The following is a 4,870-nucleotide window of genomic DNA, read 5'->3' as shown; positions in this document are numbered from 1 at the left end:
TGAGGTCATTCAAGAACTGGCACCAGCAGGGCATTTGAATTGGCAGAAGCAGGCCATTCGAGAACCAGCATCAGCAGAGCATTCAAGATCCAGCAGCAGCAGAACATTTGAGAACTAGCAGCCTGCAGAGCATTCAACCCTTGACAAGTCTGCCACAGGGGAGACCCCATCACCTGATACTTCCTGGAGAACCAGCTCTTTGCAGGGCATTGGAGAGAAAGGAAAGCCCTGGAGTACAGAAACATAGGCCTGCAGGACAGAGAAGATAGAGACAGCAAGACCAGCTAACACCAGAGATAACGAGATGGCCAAAGGCAAAGGCAAGGTCATTACCAACAGAAAACAAGGCAACATGGCACCATCAGAACTCAGTTCTCCCACAACAGCAAATCCTGCTTATTCCATCACATCAGAAAAGCAAGAGCTAGATTTAAAATCACATCTCATATTGCTGATGAGGACTTCAAGAAGGACATAAATAACTCCGTTAAAGAAATAAAAGAGAACATGGATCAACAGGTAAAAGCATAAAAATCCCTTAAAGAAAGACAAGAGAATATGGATCAAAATGTAGAAGCCCTTAAAGAGGAAACACAAAAATCTCTTAAAGAAATACAGTAGAATATGGGTCAACAGGCTGAAGCCCTTACAGAGGCAATAGAAAAATCCCACAGAGAATTATGGGAGAACATGGGTCAACATGCAGAAACCCTTAAAGAGGAATCACAAAAATCCCTTTAAAAAACACAGGAGAACATGGATAAATAGGTAGAAGCCCTTAAAAAGGAAACACAAAAATTCCTTAAAAAGTTTCAGGAAAAAACAAACAAACATGCAAAGGAACTGAACAAAACTATCCAGGATCTAAACCTGGAAATAGAATCAATAAAGAAATCACAAAGTGAGACATCTCTGACTAACTGGATACATAAACAGGACCCAATGTTTTGCTGCATACAAGAAACCCACCTCTGTGACAAAGACAGTCACTATTTAATAGTCAAAGGTTGGAAAACAATTTTCCAAGCAAATGATCCCAAGAAACAAGCTGAAGTGGCCATTCTTATATTGAACAAAATTGACGTTCAACCAAAAGTTGTAAAAAAGATAAGGAGGGAAACTTCATATTGGTCAAAGGAAAAGTCTACCAAGATGAATGAACTCTCAATTCTGAATATCTATGCTTTGAACACAAGGGCACACACACTCATAAAATAAACATCCAATGTATTCAAAGAACTCAGGAAGTTAATCTCCAGAAAGTCAAATAACCCTATTAAAAAATGGGGTACAGAGCTAAACAGGGAATTCTCAACTGAGGAAACTCAAATGACTCTAAAACACCTAAAGATATGTTCAGCATCCTTAGTTATCAGGGAAATGCAAATCAAAACAACAATGAGATTCCACCTCACACTGGTCAGAATGGGTAAGATGAGAAATTCAGGGGACAACAGATACTGGAGAAGATTTGGGGGAAAAGGAACACTTCTCCATTGTTGGTGGGATTGAAAGCTGGTAAAACCATTCTTGAATTCAGTTTGGTGATTCCTCAGAAAATTAGACATAATACTACTTGAGGACCCAGCTATACCACTCCCAGGCATATACCCATTAGATGCTCCTACATGTAATAAGGACACATGCTCCACTATGTGCATAGCTGCCTTATTTATAATAGCCAGAAGCTGGAAAGACCCCAGATGTCCTTCAACAGAGAAATGGATACAGAAAATGTGGTATATATCCACAATGGAGTACTGTGCAGCTATTAAAATCAATGAATTCATGAAATTCTTAGGGAAAAGGATGGAACTAGAAAGTGTCATCCTGAGCAAGGTAACCAAATCGCTAAAGAATGCACAAGGTATGCACTCACTGATAAGTGGATGTTAGCCCAAAATCTCAAAATAAACAAGTTACAATTCACCCAGCACAGGAAGCTCAAGAAGAAGGAGGACTTAAGTGAAGGTGCTTTGGTTCCCCTGAGAAAGGGAACAAAATATTCACAGGAGCAATAAAGGACACAAAGTGTGGAGCAGAGACTGAAGTAAAGGCCACCCAGAGACTGCCCTACCTGGGAAGTCATCCTATAAACAGTCACCAAACCCAGACACTACTATGGACAACAAGAAGTGTATACCAAAAGGAACGTGCCATGGTTGTCTCTGGAGGGGCCCTGCCAGAGCCTTACAAATACAGAAGCAGATGCTAACTGCCAACTATTGGTCCGGGTGTGGGGTCCCCAGTGGTGGTGGTCTGGGGAGCTGAAGGGGTTTACAGCCCCATAGGAAGAATAATGATGTAGGCCACCCAGATCCCCTAGGACTCCCAGGGTCTGAACCATCAACCAAGGGGTACACATGGTTCCAGGCAAAAATGTGGCAGAGGAATGACTTGTTGGGAGTCAGTGGGAGGAGTGGTCCTTGGCCAGGTGAAGGCTCAATAGATGCCCCAACAAAGGGAAATCAATGGGGGGAAGGTGTAAGTGGGTTGGGTGGAGGAGCATATATGTGAAGGCAGGGAGTGGGAGGAGGGGTTGGGGCTCTGTGGGGAGGCCGGAAATTGGGAATGGTTTTACCATTGGTAAGGCAAATTGAAGACGATATTCAATAAAAAAAAAAGTACAGATATCTGAGTTCTACGTAAATGAATTGCTTAATAGGACTTTGCATTGTTTCTGAAAACTGCATTAAAGATATAGCCACAGTGATAAAGATGCTATAATTAAATTCATTGATTATTTGTTAAGTGCATCTGTGTTTTCCAGGAAAAGATGTCTGTTATATGTCAAGTTATACAGTGTGTTGTACACAAACACACACATGCACACACACACACACACACACACACACACAGAAACACACACCAGGCTCACCCACATACACATGTATTCACAAACAATAATTAAATAGATAAACATATTGTAATAAAAAAGCAGGCTGAAAGATAACATATATAGATATAATTTTGTATCTATGGCATATACGCAGAAATAATACCCTTATCACAATGAGGAGTTCAATACGGAACAAAGAAGAGGAAGTTAGAATTCTGGTAGAGTCTATAGTAGATACAAGATTCCTCTATTTACTAGGAGTATGTTCTAAGTTCCCAGTGGGTACTTCAGGCTATGGTACATATCAATTCTTATAACTATAATTTCCTACACAAACATAATATGAAAAAGATTAACTTACATGTTAAGTAGAGGCGAGCATTGACAACAATAAATAATTCATTAGAACAGATATGAAACAGTTATGAAAAATAAACATTAGGTGAATATGATCTTTCTCTTTTGAAATATTGAAGACAAACATTAATATAATTCATAGGCTGTGGTAAAAATATGGGCAACTGAAGACAGGGATAGCAAAATAATGGGTAAGGTGCAATTGTTGCACTAAGAATATGGGGTACTGAATAAATTTAGAATTTGTACATACAGACATATAGGGGAAATATGGTCTAATATCAAAAGAGTAAAGAGGACAGTAGAGTAATAAATGAGTGAGAGAGGGTAGGTCATGAAGCATGGTGTCATTTATGTTTCATAGAAGGCCAGGGATATATTTCCTCACATAAGAATTCTGTATGACTGTCAACTTTCCTGAGGGAATCAACAGTGTCATCTCTGTCTGCTGTGGAGAGATCATGAAGAAGAACCAGTAGGAGTAAGGGAAATAGAATAAGGAACATAAAAGCTATAAGAGATGGAGAGGGACCTTAGACCATAAGAATCCTGATATGTAGAGAAAAGGCAGGAGGAAGAGAACCCAGGGAGTAGTCTGCAAGTTTGGAAACTGACTCTGAAGGGACTTGCAATAAGTCATTATATCTTTTGTGCCCCAGTAACACTGTAATAGAAAGCTCTTTCCACATGTTCTTTCATTTTTCTCAAATAATTCACTAGATATGATTAGCCTCAAACTCATGACTCTCTTTCCTTGTCTAGTGATGGGATTACAGTCATATGTCACCATCCCTGCCTCTAGATGTCTTTATTTGGTTACTGGTTGGTTTGTTTTTTGATAAGGTCACACATGTGTATCTTAATGATTCTCACACTTCCACACAGCTGCACACATGAGAGTTCTTCATACACACACTATACCAGCTGTGCTTTTTACAATCTTCTTTGCACACACACACACACACACATGCCCCACATTAGAATTCAATAAACACTCAATATACATTCGATTTAAATTCAATTTATATGTAATATACACCAATATACACAGGAAGCACATAGTCTTTTATGTAGCATCTGGGTAGCTGCTAACTCTTTCACCATAGCAGAGTAAGTACTGACCAAGGCTGAGCTATGCAGCAACTGATCAGGTCTGTTGTGTATGAGAAAAAATATTTAAACATTAAATATTAAAATTTAAAGTTAAAGTTTGATGTATCAGTAGTAGGATAATTACCTCTTCTGTGCTAGGATGACCATCTTGGTTGTAATTGGACTCTCTTCTCCACAGTATTATCAGAGGAATGGAACCAGCAGTGTTGATTTATTCATAGCTCCTACACAGAGAACAATGCTTAAGAGAAACAAGGACAATCTTGATGAGTTCCCCAAACCAAGATTCCTAATGTCCTTGCAACTCCTGCTGTATTTAATATGCCAAAGGGAGGTGGTGGGATGTGTAGAAACCTAAGAAAGCAATGAAAAGCTGAAGGCTGATAGCTGAGCAAGGAGAGAGCAGGCAGAGCTGCCTTCCACACCAAAGGGAGAGCAACACTGGAGGGCGTGGACTCTGGGCCCTCTGTGTCTTTGTGGTTCCTATGGGATGAGCGTCATCCCTGAAGGGGAAAGTTTGCATTCCAGTTTTCAGACGGAGATTTCAGAGAAGAATGGAAA

This window comes from Apodemus sylvaticus, chromosome 1 (genome assembly GCF_947179515.1).
Source record: "Apodemus sylvaticus chromosome 1, mApoSyl1.1, whole genome shotgun sequence".
NCBI classification, from domain to species: domain Eukaryota; kingdom Metazoa; phylum Chordata; class Mammalia; order Rodentia; family Muridae; genus Apodemus; species Apodemus sylvaticus.
The sequence above is the reverse complement of the archived record's forward strand: the minus strand, read 5'-3'. Positions refer to the sequence as shown.